Below are 17500 nucleotides of genomic sequence, written 5' to 3'. Positions count from 1 at the left end.
GCCGCCGGGAGCAGACGGCCGTCGAGCGATTCTGCCATTGTTCCTAGGACTTTGTACATTTTAAAGACCCTCCGCGCGGGCCGCTGATCCCGCTCGGTCGCTCCGGCCTGTGTTTAAGGAGGCGGCCGGTCCTCCCATTCTGCCAGTGTTCCTTGGACTTTGAATATTTCAAAGTCTTTTCGCTCCGGGCTAGGGCGGGTGAGGTCGTCTCGAACCACGTGCCTGAAGGCCGCCTCGCGCCGGATGCAGGCCCCGCTCTGTCGTGCGGTGTGACCGTCCAACGCGGGCATCGCTAGATTAGCCGTGGCCACGATCCTTCCACACCGCGAGCCTTTCGCCCTCGGCCGGTGTCGGTCAACGTGTGGGGTGGGGGGGAAGGACGGCTGCCGGGAGCAGACAGCCGTCCCCGGGTGGGGTGTACAGTCCCTTCACCGCGGCCGCCGGGAGCAGACGGCCGTCGAGCGATTCTGCCATTGTCCCTAGGACTTTGTACATTTGGAAGACCCTGCGCGCGGGCCGCTGATCCCGCTCGGTCGCTCCGGCCTGTGTTTAAGGAGGCGGCCGGTCCTCCCATTCTGCCAGTGTTCCTTGGACTTTGAAAAGTCTTTCCGCTCCGGGCTAGGGCGGGTGAGGTCGTCTCGAACCACGTGCCTGAAGGCCGCCTCGCGCCGGATGCAGGCCCCGCTCTGTCGTGCGGTGTGACCGTCCAACGCGGGCATCGCTAGATTAGCCGTGGCCACGATCCTTCCACACCGCGAGCCTTTCGCCCTCGGCTGATGTTCAACCAACGTGTGGGGAGGGGGTTATGGACGGCTGCCGGGAGCAGACAGCCGTCCCCGGGAGGGGAGACTTCACGGCGGCCGCCGGGAGCAGACGGCCGTCGAGAGATTCTGCCAGTGTTCCTTGGACTTTGACTATTTCAAAGTCTTTCCGCTCCGGGCTAGGGCGGGTGAGGTCGTCTCGAACCACGTGCCTGAAGGCCGCCTCGCGCCGGATGCAGGCCCCGCTCTGTCGTGCGGTGTGACCGTCCAACGCGGGCATCGCTAGATTAGCCGTGGCCACGATCCTTCCACACCGCGAGCCTTTCGCCCTCGGCTGATGTTCAACCAACGTGTGGGGAGGGGGTTATGGACGGCTGCCGGGAGCAGACAGCCGTCCCCGGGAGGGGAGACTTCACGGCGGCCGCCGGGAGCAGACGGCCGTCGAGAGATTCTGCCAGTGTTCCTTGGACTTTGACTATTTCAAAGTCTTTCCGCTCCGGGCTAGGGCGGGTGAGGTCGTCTCGAACCACGTGCCTGAAGGCCGCCTCGCGCCGGATGCAGGCCCCGCTCTGTCGTGCGGTGTGACCGTCCAACGCGGGCATCGCTAGATTAGCCGTGGCCACGATCCTTCCACACCGCGAGCCTTTCGCCCTCGGCCGGTGTTCGCTCAACGCGCGGGCCGCTGATCCCGCTCCATCTCTCCGGCCTGTGTTTAAGGAGGCGGCCGGTCCTCCCATTCTGCCAGTGTTCCTTGGACTTTGAAAATTTCAAAGTCTTTCCGCTCCGGGCTAGGGCGGGTGAGGTCGTCTCGAGCCACGTGCCTGAAGGCCGCCTCGCGCCGGATGCAGGCCCCGCTCTGTCGTGCGGTGTGACCGTCCAACGCGGGCATCGCTAGATTAGCCGTGGCCACGATCCTTCCACACCGCGAGCCTTTCGCCCTCGGCTGGTGTTCGTCCAACGTGTGGGGAGGGGGTTAAGGACGGCTGCCGGGAGCAGACAGCCGTCCCCGGGAGGGGAGACTTCACGGCGGCCGCCGGGAGCAGACGGCCGTCGAGAGATTCTGCCAGCGTTCCTTGTACTTTGAATATTTCACAGCCGTGCTCGCACTTAGGAAATTTTCGAGCGCTGTGGCACTTAGACATTTTTCGTCAAGCGTGGCACTTAGAAATTTTTCGTCAAGAGAGGCACTTAGACATTTTTCGTCAAGAGTGACACTTAGAAAATTTTTCACTCTCTTTGTGCCTTCCAGGGTGCTGTGCAACCCTGCGTGTTGTGTTCCCACCGAGCAAGGGGCGCTGCTGGCGGCCATGACCAAGCGCTCGGCACCGGGCCCTTTCATTTTGTGGGGTAAATTATGCGCCCCCCATGCTCGTTCTGACTATATTTTGCGAAAGGGGGGTAAATCGTTGATGAGTACGCTGACTAGGGGGACCATTTAGCGTACTCTGGCGCACCTGAAGACCAAAGTTGGTACTGCACCCTCCCCCTGGTACCCCAGCCCCTGGTACCTAAAGAGGGAGAGGCCGAATTTTCGCTTTTTGGGGCCGACCGAGGGAACCAGCCGAGGCGGACACTTTTCGGCTCAAGAGCCGTTGGCACTTAGAAAAAATTCGCACAAGTTGGCAGGGCTACCAGGGGAAGAGGCCGAATTTTCGCTTTTGAAGGCCGACCGCGGGAACCAGCCGAGGCGGACACTTTTCGGCTCAAGAGCCGTTGGCACTTAGAAAATATTTGCCAAACTTGGCTTGACTTCCAGGAGAAGAGGCCGAATTTTCACTTTTGGTGGCCGACCTGGGGAACCAGCCGAGGCGGACACTTTTCGGCTCAAGAGCCGTTGGCACTTAGAAAATATTTGCCAAACTTGGCTTGACTTCCAGGAGAAGAGGCCGAATTTTCACTTTTGGTGGCCGTTATGGGGAACCAGCCGAGGCGGACACTTTTCGGCTCAAGAGCCGTTGGCACTTAGAAAATATTTGCCAAACATGGCTTGACTTCCAGGAGAAGAGGCCGAATTTTCACTTTTGGTGGCCGTTATGGGGAACCAGCCGAGGCGGACACTTTACGCTGGTTGAGTCGTTGGCACTTAGAAAATATTTGCCAAACTTGGCTTGACTTCCAGGAGAAGAGGCCGAATTTTCACTTTTGGTGGCCGACCTGGGGAACCAGCCGAGGCGGACACTTTACGCTGGTTGAGTCGTTGGCACTTAGAAAATATCTGCCAAACTTGGCTTGACTTCCAGGAGAAGAGGCCGAATTTTCACTTTTGGTGACCGACCTGGGGAACCAGCCGAGGCGGACACTTTACGCTGGTTGAGTCGTTGGCACTTAGAAAATATTTGCCAAACTTGGCTTGACTTCCAGGAGAAGAGGCCGAATTTTCACTTTTGGTGGCCGACCTGGGGAACCAGCCGAGGCGGACACTTTACGCTGGTTGAGTCGTTGGCACTTAGAAAATATTCGCCAAACTTGGCAAGACTTCCAGGAGAAGAGGCCGAATTTTCACTTTTGGTGGCCGACCTGGGGAACCAGCCGAGGCGGACACTTTACGCTGGTTGAGTCGTTGGCACTTAGAAAATATTTGCCAAACTTGGCTTGACTTCCAGGAGAAGAGGCCGAATTTTCACTTTTCGTGGCCGTTATGGGGAACCAGCCGAGGCGGACACTTTGCGCTGGTTGAGTCGTTGGCACTTAGAAAATATTTGCCAAACTTGGCTTGACTTCCAGGAGAAGAGGCCGAATTTTCACTTTTGGTGGCCGTTATGGGGAACCAGCCGAGGCGGACACTTTAGGCTGGTTGAGTCGTTGGCACTCAGAAAATATTCGCCAAACTTGGCCAGACTTCCAGGAGAAGAGGCCGAATTTTCACTTTTGGTGACCGACCTGGGGAACCAGCCGAGGCGGACACTTTACGCTGGTTGAGTCGTTGGCACTTAGAAAATATTTGCCAAACTTGGCTTGACTTCCAGGAGAAGAGGCCGAATTTTCACTTTTGGTGGCCGACCTGGGGAACCAGCCGAGGCGGACACTTTACGCTGGTTGAGTCGTTGGCACTTAGAAAATATTCGCCAAACTTGGCAAGACTTCCAGGAGAAGAGGCCGAATTTTCACTTTTGGTGGCCGACCTGGGGAACCAGCCGAGGCGGACACTTTACGCTGGTTGAGTCGTTGGCACTTAGAAAATATTTGCCAAACTTGGCTTGACTTCCAGGAGAAGAGGCCGAATTTTCACTTTTCATGGCCGTTATGGGGAACCAGCCGAGGCGGACACTTTGCGCTGGTTGAGTCGTTGGCACTTAGAAAATATTTGCCAAACTTGGCTTGACTTCCAGGAGAAGAGGCCGAATTTTCACTTTTGGTGGCCGTTATGGGGAACCAGCCGAGGCGGACACTTTACGCTGGTTGAGTCGTTGGCACTTAGAAAATATTCGCCAAACTTGGCCAGACTTCCAGGAGAAGAGGCCGAATTTTCACTTTTGGTGGCCGTTATGGGGAACCAGCCGAGGCGGACACTTTAGGCTGGTTGAGTCGTTGGCACTTAGAAAATATTCGCCAAACTTGGCCAGACTTCCAGGAGAAGAGGCCGAATTTTCACTTGTTCTGGCCGTTATGGGGAACCAGCCGAGGCGGACACTTTAGGCTGGTTGAGTCGTTGGCACTTAGAAAATATTCGCCAAACTTGGCCAGACTTCCAGGAGAAGAGGCCGAATTTTCACTTGTTCTGGCCGTTATGGGGAACCAGCCGAGGCGGACACTTTACGGCTGTTGAGTCGTTGGCACTTAGAAAATATTCGCCAAACTTGGCCAGACTTCCAGGAGAAGAGGCCGAATTTTCACTTGTTCTGGCCGTTATGGGGAACCAGCCGAGGCGGACACTTTACGGCTGTTGAGTCGTTGGCACTTAGAAAATATTCGCCAAACTTGGCCAGACTTCCAGGAGAAGAGGCCGAATTTTCACTTGTTCTGGCCGACCTGGGGAACCAGACGAGGCGGACACATCACCCCGCAAGTGACGTTGGCACTTTGAAAATATTCGCCAAACTTGGCCAGACTTCCAGGAGAAGAGGCCGAATTTTCACTTGTTCTGGCCGACCTGGGGAACCAGACGAGGCGGACACATCACCCCGCAAGTGCCGTTGGCACTTTGAAAATATTCGCCAAACTTGGCCGGACTTCCAGGAGAAGAGGCCGAATTTTCACTTGTTCTGGCCGACCTGGGGAACCAGACGAGGCGGACACATCACCCCGCAAGTGCCGTTGGCACTTTGAAAATATTCGCCAAACTTGGCCGGACTTCCAGGAGAAGAGGCCGAATTTTCACTTTTTCTGGCCGACCTGGGGAACCAGACGAGGCGGACACATCACCCCGCAAGTGCCGTTGGCACTTTGAAAATATTCGAAACTTCCATCAAACACACATCGGCTTTTTCGCCGTCGCTGTCCGGCCTGGGCACCATCGTGGCTCGGACAGTTCGTGTGCCAGCTTCCGTTGGCACTTAGAACATTTTTCAAAATAAAAATAAACAGTCCTGCACATACGTGCCGACTATATTTTGCGAAAGGGGAGTAAACCGATGAGTACACTAACTAGGGGGACCAACAGACCGTAGTGGTCTCCCCTGGTACCTAAATGCATACCCCTGGTACCTCAGCGACTACCCCTGGTACCTAAATGCGTACCCCTGGTACCTCAGAGAGGCCGAATTTTCACATTCCGTGGCCGAACTAGGGAACCGGACGAGGCGGACACTTTTCCGGGAGAGACCCGATGGCACTTAGAAAATATTCGCTCAAGTTGGCAGGACTTCCAGAGCAAGAGGCCGAATTTTCGCTCGTTCGGGCCGACTCGGGGAACCAGCCGAGTCGGACACTTTTCCGGGCAAGACCCGATGGCACTTAGAAAATATTCGCTCAAGTTGGCAGGACTTCCAGAGCAAGAGGCCGAATTTTCACATTATGTGGCCGAACTAGGGAACCAGCCGAGTCGGACACTTTTCCGGGCAAGACCCGATGGCACTTAGAAAATATTCGCTCAAGTTGGCAGGACTTCCAGAGCAAGAGGCCGAATTTTCGCTCGTTCGGGCCGACTCGGGGAACCAGACGAGTCGGACACTTTTCCGGGCAAGACCCGATGGCACTTAGAAAATATTCGCTCAAGTTGGCAGGACTTCCAGAGCAAGAGGCCGAATTTTCACATTATGTGGCCGAACTAGGGAACCAGCCGAGTCGGACACTTTTCCGGGCAAGACCCGATGGCACTTAGAAAATATTCGCTCAAGTTGGCAGGACTTCCAGAGCAAGAGGCCGAATTTTCGCTCGTTCGGGCCGACTCGGGGAACCAGCCGAGTCGGACACTTTTCCGGGCAAGACCCGATGGCACTTAGAAAATATTCGCTCAAGTTGGCAGGACTTCCAGAGCAAGAGGCCGAATTTTCACATTCCGTGGCCGACTCGGGGAACCAGCCGAGTCGGACACTTTTCCGGGCAAGACCCGATGGCACTTAGAAAATATTCGCTCAAGTTGGCAGGACTTCCAGAGCAAGAGGCCGAATTTTCGCTCGTTCGGGCCGACTCGGGGAACCAGCCGAGTCGGACACTTTTCCGGGCAAGACCCGATGGCACTTAGAAAATATTCGCTCAAGTTGGCAGGACTTCCAGAGCAAGAGGCCGAATTTTCGCTCGTTCGGGCCGACTCGGGGAACCAGCCGAGTCGGACACTTTTCCGGGCAAGACCCGATGGCACTTAGAAAATATTCGCTCAAGTTGGCAGGACTTCCAGAGCAAGAGGCCGAATTTTCACATTATGTGGCCGAACTAGGGAACCAGCCGAGTCGGACACTTTTCCGGGCAAGACCCGATGGCACTTAGAAAATATTCGCTCAAATTGGCAGGACTTCCAGAGCAAGAGGCCGAATTTTCACTCGTTCGGGCCGACTCGGGGAACCAGCCGAGTCGGACACGTTACGGCCGAACACCCGTTGGCACTTAGAAAATATTCGCCAAAGTCGGCCGGACTTCCAGGCGAAGAGGCTGAATTTTCGCTCGTTCGGGCCGACTCGGGGAACCAGCCGAGTCGGACACATTACGGCCGAAAACCCGTTGGCACTTAGAAAATATTCGCCAAAGTCGGCCGGACTTCCAGGCGAAGAGCCTGAATTTTCACTTTTTCTGACCGACTCGGGGAACCAGCCGAGTCGGACACATTACGGTGTAACACCCGTTGGCACTTAGAAAATATTCGCCAAAGTTCGTTGGACCTCCAGGCGAAGAGGCCGAATTTTCGCTCGTTCGGGCCGACTCGGGGAACCAGCCGAGTCGGACACATTACGGCCGAACACCCGTTGGCACTTAGAAAATATTCGCCAAAGTTCGTCGGACTTCCAGGCGAAGAGGCCGAATTTTCGCTCGTTCGGGCCGACTCGGGGAACCAGCCGAGTCGGACACATTTCGGCGCAACACCCGTTGGCACTTAGAAAATATTCGCCCAAGTCGGCCGGACTTCCAGGCGAAGAGGCCGAATTTTCACTTTTTCTGGCCGACCGGAGGAACCAGCCGCGTCGGACACATTACGGTGTAACACCCGTTGGCACTTAGAAAATATTCGCCAAAGTTCGTCGGACCTCCAGAGCGAGAGGCCGAATTTTCACTTTTTCTGGCCGGCCGGAGAACCAGCCGAGGCGGACACATCACGCCGCTTTTGCCGTTGGCATATTCGAAACTTCCAGAATGGGCTTTTTCGCCGTCGCTGTCCGGCCTGGGCACCATCGTGGCTCGGACACGTCGTGTGCCAGCGTCCGCTGGCACTTAGAAAATTTTTCAAAATAAAAATAAACAGTCCTGCACATACGTGCCCACTATATTTTGCGAAAGGGGAGTAAACCGTCGATGAGTACGCTGACTAGTGGGACCAACCATCGCGCTCTGGCGCACCTGAAGACCAAAGTTGGTACTGCACCCTACCCCTGGTACCCAAACGGGGTAGAGGCCGATTTTTCGCATTTGGCGGCCGACCTAGGGAACCAGAAGAGGCGGACACTTTTCCGAGCAAGTGCCGATGGCACTTCCAGAGCGAGAGGCCGAATAATCGTAATTTGTGGCCGACTTGGGAACCAGCGAAGGCGGATAGGAAGTCAAGCGCGTCCCGCCGGCTGGTCCGCGGGCCAATTGCGGTCCCGCGAGTTAGCGATCGCGGTCCGGAATTCTAGCCGACTTGGGAACCAGCGAAGGCGGATAGGAAGTGGATTGGGTCCCGCCGGCTGGTCCGCGGGCCAATTGCGGTCCCGCGAGTTAGCGATTGCGGTCCGGAATTCTAGCCGACTTGGGAACCAGCGAAGGCGGATAGGAAGTCAAGTGGGTCCCGCCGGCTGGTCCGCGGGCCAATTGCGGTCCCGCGAGTTAGCGATCGCGGTCCGGAATTCTAGCCGACTTGGGAACCAGCGAAGGCGGATAGGAAGTCAAGCGGGTCCCGCCGGCTGGTCCGCGGGCCAATTGCGGTCCCGCGAGTTAGCGATCGCGGTCCGGAATTCTAGCCGGCCGGGGACCACCGCGAGGCGGATGGGTCTTCACCGAGGTCCCGCCGGCTGGTCCGCGGGCCATTTAGGGTCCCGCGAGTTACCGATCGCGGTCCGGAATTCTACCCGGCCAGGGACCACCGCGAGGCGGATGGGTGGTCACCGAGGTACCGCCGGCTGGTCCGCGGGCCATTTAGGGTCCCGCGAGTTAGCGATCGCGGTCCGGAATTCTAGCCGGCCAGGGACCACCGCGAGGCGGATGGGTGGTCACCGAGGTCCCGCCGGCTGGTCCGCGGGCCATTTAGGGTCCCGAGAGTTAGCGATCGCGGTCCGGAATTCTAGCCGGCCGGGGACCACCGCGAGGCGGATGGGTCTTCACCGAGGTCCCGCCGGCTGGTCCGCGGGCCATTTAGGGTCCCGCGAGTTAGCGATCGCGGTCCGGAATTCTACCCGGCCAGGGACCACCGCGAGGCGGATGGGTCTTCACCGAGGTCCCGCCGGCTGGTCCGCGGGCCATTTAGGGTCCCGCGAGTTACCGATCGCGGTCCGGAATTCTAGCCGGCCGGGGACCACCGCGAGGCGGATGGGTCTTCACCGAGGTCCCGCCGGCTGGTCCGCGGGCCATTTAGGGTCCCGCGAGTTACCGATCGCGGTCCGGAATTCTAGCCGGCCGGGGACCACCGCGAGGCGGATGGGTCTTCACCGAGGTCCCGCCGGCTGGTCCGCGGGCCATTTAGGGTCCCGCGAGTTACCGATCGCGGTCCGGAATTCTACCCGGCCGGGGACCACCGCGAGGCGGATGGGTCTTCACCGAGGTCCCGCCGGCTGGTCCGCGGGCCATTTAGGGTCCCGCGAGTTACCGATCGCGGTCCGGAATTCTAGCCGGCCGGGGACCACCGCGAGGCGGATGGGTCTTCACCGAGGTCCCGCCGGCTGGTCCGCGGGCCATTTAGGGTCCCGCGAGTTACCGATCGCGGTCCGGAATTCTAGCCGGCCGGGAACCACCGCGAGGCGGATGGGTGCTCACCGAGGTCCCGCCGGCTGGTCCGCGGGCCATTTAGGGTCCCGCGAGGTACCGATCGCGGTCCGGAATTCTACCCGGCCGGGGACCACCGCGAGGCGGATGGGTGGTCACCGAGGTCCCGCCGGCTGGTCCGCGGGCCATTTAGGGTCCCGCGAGTTAGCGATCGCGGTCCGGAATTCTAGCCGGCCGGGAACCACCGCGAGGCGGATGGGTGCTCACCGAGGTCCCGCCGGCTGGTCCGCGGGCCATTTAGGGTCCCGCGAGGTACCGATCGCGGTCCGGAATTCTAGCCGGCCGGGGACCACCGCGAGGCGGATGGGTCTTCAATGAGGTCCCGCCGGCTGGTCCGCGGGCCATTTAGGGTCCCGCGAGTTAGCGATCGCGGTCCGGAATTCTAGCCGGCCGGGAACCACCGCGAGGCGGATGGGTGCTCACCGAGGTCCCGCCGGCTGGTCCGCGGGACATTTAGGGTCCCGCGAGGTACCGATCGCGGTCCGGAATTCTACCCGGCCGGGGACCACCGCGAGGCGGATGGGTGGTCACCGAGGTCCCGCCGGCTGGTCCGCGGGCCATTTAGGGTCCCGCGAGTTAGCGATCACGGTCCGGAATTCTAGCCGGCCGGGAACCACCGCGAGGCGGATGGGTGCTCACCGAGGTCCCGCCGGCTGGTCCGCGGGCCATTTAGGGTCCCGCGAGGTACCGATCGCGGTCCGGAATTCTACCCGGCCGGGGACCACCGCGAGGCGGATGGGTGGTCACCGAGGTCCCGCCGGCTGGTCCGCGGGCCATTTAGGGTCCCGCGAGTTAGCGATCGCGGTCCGGAATTCTAGCCGGCCCGGAGCCACCCAGAGGCCGTGCACACGCGCCGGGTGGCCGGAAATACCTCCAGCCGAGCGGACATGCACTTTGTAAGCACCTTGGACGAGATGGCTGAGCCTTACTCGACTTCCAGCACCCCGGCTAAGCGTTCTCCACGGCCCGCTGTGCTTCCAGAAGACCTCCAGCCGGTCCTCATGGTGCTTTACTCCTCACTCTCTAAGCCGGCCCAGGCTTCCACCACCCCGGCTAAGCGTTCTCCACGGCCCGCTGTGCTTCCAGAAGACCTCCAGACGGTCCTCATGGTGCTTTACTCCTCACTCTTTAAGCCGAACGAGGCTTCCAGCACCCCGGCTAAGCATTTTACGCGGCCCGCCGAGCCTCCACAGCACTTCCAGCCGGTTCCACGGCTGCTTTCCTCCTCACTGTTTAAGCCGAACGAGGCTTCCAGAGCCCCGGCTAAGCGTTTTGCGCGGCCCGCTGAGCTTCCAGAGCACCTCCAGCCGGTTCCCCGGCTGCTTTCCTCCTCACTTTCTAAGCCGCCCGAGGCTTCCAGAGCCCCGGCTAAGCGTTCTCCACGTCCCGTTGATCTCCCCGGAGGTCGTAACGGGGAATTACCTCCCTCCAGCGGACACGGCGGGTAAATACGCCACCTCTCGCACTTAGCGCACACACCCGTTGCTGCGCGTCCGGTGGCACTTTGAGCGGCCAAACGGCGGGAGTAACAGTCACTCTCTTAAGTTAGGCTCATTTGACATTTTCTTGAACGGTTCGTGGATAAATATGTGATATATACTACATATGATCGCATTTATAGTCAAATCATATTGAAATATTCTCCGGGTGCTTTCCACCTCACTTCCTAAGCCGAACGAGGCTTCCAGAGCCCCGGCTAAGCGTTTTACGCGGCCCGCTGAACTTCCACAGCACCTCCAGCCGGTTCCCCGAGTGCTTTCCTCCTCACTTTATAAGCCGAACGAGGCTTCCAGAGCCCCGGCTAAGCGTTTTACGCGGCCCGCTGAACTTCCAGAGCACCTCCAGCCGCTTCTCCGGGTGCTTTTCTCCTCACTTTCTAAGCCGCCCGAGGCTTCCAGAGCCCCGGCTAAGCGTTCTCCGCGTCCCGCTGATCTTCCCGGAGCTTGTAACGGGGAAATACCTCCCTCTAGCGGACACGGCGGGTAAATACGCCACCTCTCGCACTTAGCGCACACTCGCGTTGCTGCGCGTCCGGTGGCACTCTGAGCGGCCAAACGGCGGGAGTAACAGTCACTCTCTTAAGGTAGGCTCACTTGAGATTTTTTTAACCGCCCGCGGAGGCGACCGGGACCACCGGGACAGCCGGGAGGCCGTGCGCGCGGGCCAAGTGGCCGAAAATAGCTCCAGGCCGACCGGATCGGCTAGTTGTAAGCACCGCGGATGAGATCGCGGAGCATTATTCGACTTCCAGCGGCCGGTGCGCTTACGCACGCCGCCCGGAACCTCCGGGAGGCCGTGCGCATGCGCAAGTGGCCGAAAATAGCTCCAGCCCAGCGGATCTGCACTTTACAAGCTCCGCGGATGAGATCGCGGAGCTTTATCCGACTTCCAGCGGCCGGTGCGCTCGCGCACTCCACCCGGCACCTCCGGGAGGCCGTGCGCATGCGCAAGTGGCCGAAAATAGCTCCAGCCCAGCGGATCTGCACTTTACAAGCTCCGCGGATGAGATCGCGGAGCTTTATCCGACTTCCAGCGGCCGGTGCGCTCGCGCACTCCACCCGGCACCTCCGGGAGGCCGTGCGCGCGCGCCAAGTGGCCCAAAATAGCTCCAGCCCAGCGGATCTGCACTTTACAAGCACCGCGGATGAGATCGCGGAGCTTTGTTCGACTTCCAGCGGCCGGCGCGCCCGACGAGCGGACCAGGTGACGGTCCAGCTCCACCCGGTACCTCGCACGGCCCGCTTCTCCCCCCCCCGCGCGGACTTCCGAGCGCTCGGGGAGACGTTCGGAAGCCGCCGGTGACGTTGGAGCGGGGAAATACCTCCCTCCAGCGGACACGGCGAGTAAATACACCTTCGGCCAAACGGCGGGAGTAACTATGACTCTCTTAAGGTAGCGGCACTCGACATCTTTTTAGCGGTTCGTGGACGACCCGGCCGGTTCTCGGGGGTGCTTTTTCTCCTAACTCTCGACGCCCGAGGAGGCTTCCAGAGCCCCGGCTAAGCGTTTTACGCGGCCCGCTGAACTTCCAAAGCACCTCCAGCCGGTTCCCCGGCTGCTTTCCTCCTCACTTTCTAAGCCGCCCGAGGCTTCCAGAGCCCCGGCTAAGCGTTTTACGCGGCCCGCTGAGCTTCCACAGCACCTCCAGCCGGTTCTCATGAGGCTTTCCTCCTAACTCTTGACGCCCGAGGAGGCTTCCAGAGCCTCGGATAAGCGTTTTACGCGGCCCGCTGAGCTTCCACAGCACCTCCAGCCGGTTCTCATGATGCATTCCTCCTCACTCTTTAAGCCGAACGAGGCTTCCAGAGCCTCGGCTAAGCGTTTTACGCGGCCCGCTGGACTTCCACAGCACCCCCAGCCGGTTCTTATGATGCTTTCCTCCTAACTCTTGACGCCCGAGGAGGCTTCCAGCACCCCGGCTAAGCGTTTTACGCGGCCCGCCGAGCTTCCACAGCACCTCCAGCCGGTTCTCATGAGGCTTTCCTCCTAACTCTTGACGCCCGAGGAGGCTTCCAGAGCCTCGGCTAAGCGTTTTACGCAGCCCACTGAGCTTCCACAGCACCTCCAGCCGGTTCCCCCAGTACTTTCCTCCTCACTCTTTAAGCCGAACGAGGCTTCCAGAGCCCCGGCTAAGCGTTTTACGCGGCCCGCTGGACTTCCAGAGCACCCCCAGCCGGCCCTCACAATGCTTTCCTCCTAACTCTTGACGCCCGAGGAGGCTTCCAGAGCCCCGGCTAAACGTTTTACGCGGTCCGCTGAACTTCCAGAGCACCTCCAGCCGGTTCCCCGGCTGCTTTCCTCCTCGCTTTATAAGCCGAACGAGGCTTCCAGAGCCCCGGCTAAGCGTTTTACGCGGCCCGCTGAGCTTCCGGAGCACTTCCAGCCGGTTCCCCGGGTGCTTTCCTCCTCACTGTTTAAGCCGAACGAGGCTTCCAGAGCCCCGGCTAAGCGTTTTACGCGGGCCGCTGAGCTTCCAGAGCACCTCCAGCCGGTTCCCCGAGTGCTTTCCACCTCACTTTCTAAGCCGAACGAGGCTCCCAGCACCCCGGCTAAGCGTTCTCCGCGTCCCGCTGATCTTCCCGGAGCTTGTAACGGGGAAATACCTCCCTCTAGCGGACACGGCGGGTAAATACGCCACCTCTCGCACTTAGCGCACACACCCGTTGCTGCGCGTCCGGTGGCACTTTGAGCGGCCAAACGGCGGGAGTAACTGTCACTCTCTTAAGGTAGGCCCACTTGAGATTTTTTTAACCGTCCGCGGAGGCGACCGGGACCACCGGGACAGCCGGGAGGCCGTGCGCGCGGGCCAAGTGGCCGAAAATAGCTCCAGGCCGACCGGATCGGCTAGTTGTAAGCACCGCGGATGAGATCGCGGAGCATTATTCGACTTCCAGCGGCCGGTGCGCTCGCGCACTCCACCCGGCACGCCGCCCGGAACCTCCGGGAGGCCGTGCGCGCGCGCCAAGTGGCCCAAAATAGCTCCAGCCCAGCGGATCGGCTGTTTACAAGCACCGCGGATGAGATCGCGGAGCATTATTCGACTTCCAGCGGCCCGTGCGCTTACGCACGCCGCCCGGAACCTCCGGGAGGCCGTGCGCATGCGCAAGTGGCCGAAAATAGCTCCTAGCCGACCGGATCTGCACTTTACAAGCACCGCGGATGAGATCGCGGAGCTTTATCCGACTTCCAGCGGCCGGTGCGCTCGCGCACTCCACCCGGCACCTCCGGGAGGCCGTGCGCATGCGCCAAGTGGCCGAAAATAGCTCCAGGCCGACCGGATCTGCACTTTACAAGCTCCGCGGATGAGATCGCGGAACTTCATCCGACTTCCAGCGGCCGGTGCGCTCGCGCACTCCACCCGGCACCTCCGGGAGGCCGTGCGCGCGCGCCAAGTGGCCCAAAATAGCTCCAGCCCAGCGGATCTGCACTCCGCGGATGAGATCGCGGAGCTTTTTTCGACTTCCAGCGGCCGGCGCGCACGACGAGCGGACCCGGTGACGGTCCAGCTCCACCCGGTACCTCGCACGGCCCGCTTCTCCCCCCCGCGCGGACTTCCGAGCGCTCGGGGAGACGTTCGGAAGCCGCCGGTGCCGTTGGAGCGGGGAAATACCTCCCTCCAGCGGACACGGCGAGTAAATACACCTTCGGCCAAACGGCGGGAGTAACTATGACTCTCTTAAGGTAGAGGCACTCGACATCTTTTTCACGGTTCGTGGAGGACCCGGCCGGTTCTCGGGGGTGCTTTTTCTCCTAACTCTTGACCCCCGAGGAGGCTTCCAGAGCCCCGGCTAAGCGTTTTACGCGGCCCGCTGAGCTTCCACCGCACCTCCAGCCGGTTCCACGGGTGCTTTCCTGCTCACTGTTTAAGCCGAACGAGGCTTCCAGAGCCCCGGCTAAGCGTTTTACGCGGCCCGCCGAGCCTCCACAGCACTTCCAGGCGGTTCTCCGGGTGCTTCACTCCTCACTCTTTAAGCCGAACGAGGCTTCCAGAGACCCGGCTAAGCGTTTTACGCGGCCCGCCGAGCTTCCACAGCACCTCCAGCCGGTTCTCATGGGGCTTTCCTCCTAACTCTTGAAGCCCGAGGAGGCTTCCAGAGCCTCGGCTAAGCGTTTTACGCGGCCCGCCGAGCTTCCACAGCACCTCCAGCCGGTTCTCATGATGCATTCCTCCTCACTCTTGACGCCCGAGGAGGCTTCCAGAGCCCCGGCTAAGCGTTTTACGCGGCCCGCTGGACTTCCAGAGCACCTCCAGCCGGTTCCCCGGGTGCTCCCATCCTCACTGTTTAAGCCGAACGAGGCTTCCAGAGCCCCGGCTAAGCGTTTTACGCGGCCCGCTGGACTTCCAGAGCACCTCCAGCCGGTTCTCCGGGTGCTCCCATCCTCACTGTTTAAGCCGAACGAGGCTTCCAGAGCCCCGGCTAAGCGTTTTACGCGGCCCGCTGGACTTCCAGAGCACCTCCAGCCGGTTCTCCGGGTGCTCCCATCCTCACTGTTTAAGCCGAACGAGGCTTCCAGAGCCCCGGCTAAGCGTTTTACGCGGCCCGCTGAACTTCCCCAGCACCCCCAGCCGGTTCCCCGAGTGCTTTCCTCCTCACTCTTGACGCCCGAGGAGACTTCCAGCACCCCGGCTAAGCGTTTTACGCGGCCCGCTGAGCTTCCGGAGCACCTCCAGCCGGTTCTCATGGGGCTTTCCTCCTAACTCTTGACCCCCGAGGAGGCTTCCAGAGCCCCGGCTAAGCGTTTTACGCGGCCCGCCGAGCTTCCAAAGCACCTCCAGCCGGTTCTCATGATGCATTCCTCCTCACTCTTTAAGCCGAACGAGGCTTCCAGAGCCCCGGCTAAGCGTTTTACGCGGCCCGCTGAACTTCCCCAGCACCCCCAGCCGGTTCCCCGAGTGCTTTCCTCCTCACTTTATAAGCCGAACGAGGCTTCCAGCGCCCCGGCTAAGCGTTCTCCGCGTCCCGGTGATCTTCCCGGAGGTCGTAACGGGGAAATACCTCCCTCCAGCGGACACGGAGAGAAATTACACCGCCTCTCGCACAGAGGCGGGTAAACGGCGGGAGTAACTATGACTCTCTTAAGGTAGCCTGACTTGACATCTCTTTAACGGTTCGTGGATAAATACATGATATATACTACATATGATCGCATTTAAAGCCAAATAATACAAAATGAGCATTCGGTTATAAACACTGTATTCATCATGTTTATAGGCGATGTTAATATTTATATGTTTAATGTTTATAGGTGATGTTAATATTTATATATTTAATGTTTATAGGGGATGTTAATATTTATATATTTATTTTGTACATCATGTTATAGTTATACGACACTCGCTATTGGATCATGATGTGATCGTATCGGCGGGAGTCGGCCCGGGCTCCGGGTGAAGAGGCCGAATTCTCGCCACTCGCGGCCGACCGGGGAACCAGCAGAGGCGGACGCATCGCGGCGCGAGAGCCCTTGGCACTTAGAAAAAATTTGGCAAAAGTTGCTCCGTGCTCCAGGTGAAGAGGCCGAATTCTCGCCACTCGCGGCCGACCGGGGAACCAGCAGAGGCGGACGCATCGCGGCGCGAGAGCCCTTGGCACTTAGAAAAAAATTGGCAAAAGTCGCTCCGGGTGAAGAGGCCGAATTCTCGCCACTCGCGGCCGACCGGGGAACCAGCAGAGGCGGACGCATCGCGGCGCAAGAGCCCTTGGCACTTAGAAAAAAATTGGCAAAAGTCGCTCCGCGCTCCAGGTGAAGAGGCCGAATTCTCGCCACTCGTGGCCGACCAGGGAACCAGCAGAGGCGGACGCATCGCGGCGCGAGAGCCCTTGGCACTTAGAAAAATTTTCGCAAAAGTCGCTCCGCGCTCCAGGTGAAGAGGCCGAATTCTCGCCACTCGCGGCCGACCGGGGAACCAGCGAAGGCGGGTAAGCTTTCAAGAGAGCCCCGCCGGCTGGTCCGCGGGCCGAACGTGGTCCCGTAACGTACCCACAGCGGACGCCGTCCCACGCCCGGTAAGAACCACCGAGAGGCGGATACGCTCTCCGACGAGCCCCGCCGGCCGGTCCGCGGCGGGAAATGCGCCCTCTGGCGGACACGCCGTTGTAAATGAATGGGCTTTGGCACTTAGTGCATTTTCGCAAAAGTCGCTCCGCGCTCCGGGCGAAGAGGCCGAATTCTCGCTACTCGTGGCCGACCAGGGAACCAGCGAAGGCGGGTAAACTCTCAAGAGAGCCCCGCCGGCTGGTCCGCGGGCCAATAATGGTCCCGTCACCTACCGACAGCGGACGCCGACCCACGCCCGGCAAGGACCACCGAGAGGCGGATAACGGCGCACACCGCGAACGGCGGGTGGCGGTCGCTGGGTGGCGGTCGGGGGGTGGCGGTCGGGGGGTGGCGGTCGGGGATGGTGCTTGGGGATGGTGCTTGGGGACCGGTGGCGCCGGAGGCGCACACCGCGAACGGCTGGTGGCGGTCGGCTGGTGGCGGTCGGCTGGTGGCGGTCGGCTGGTGGCGGTCGCCTTGTGGCGGTCGGGGGGTGGCGGTCGGGGGGTGGCGGTCGGGGATGGTGCTTGGGGATGGTGCTTGGGACCGGTGGCGCCGGAGGCGCACACCGCGAACGGCTGGTGGCGGTCGGCTGGTGGCGGTCGGCTGGTGGCAGTCGGCTGGTGGCGGTCGGGGGGTGGCGGTCGGGGGGTGGC

This window comes from Syngnathus floridae, unplaced genomic scaffold, assembly GCF_059516105.1.
Source record: "Syngnathus floridae isolate MCC-2025c unplaced genomic scaffold, RoL_Sflo_1.0 HiC_scaffold_111, whole genome shotgun sequence".
NCBI classification, from domain to species: Eukaryota; Metazoa; Chordata; class Actinopteri; order Syngnathiformes; family Syngnathidae; genus Syngnathus; species Syngnathus floridae.
The sequence above is the reverse complement of the archived record's forward strand: the minus strand, read 5'-3'. Positions refer to the sequence as shown.